A 272-nucleotide genomic window follows, 5' to 3' on the forward strand; every position below is an offset into this window, starting at 1 on the left:
GCAACACGGTGGCTAGCTAGCTAGCTAGCTAGCCAGCTAGCTAGCCAGCTAGCTAGCTCGCTAGCTAGCTCGCTAGCTAGCTAGCTAGCTGTAGCTAGCTAGCTGTAACTAGCTTTATCTCGCTAGCTAGCTAGCCAGCTAGCTGTAGGTATATAGATCTGTCTAACTGCGTCTAGCTAGCTAGCTAGCTAGCCGTATCTAGCTAGCTAGCTAGCTGAGTATACAGGTACCGCTACAGTTGCTAGAGGAATTGCAGCAAGGGATTCGATGGT

This window comes from Eimeria mitis, genomic scaffold (genome assembly GCF_000499745.2).
Source record: "Eimeria mitis Houghton genomic scaffold, Emh_scaff3073, whole genome shotgun sequence".
Lineage (NCBI taxonomy): Eukaryota > Apicomplexa > Conoidasida > Eucoccidiorida > Eimeriidae > Eimeria > Eimeria mitis.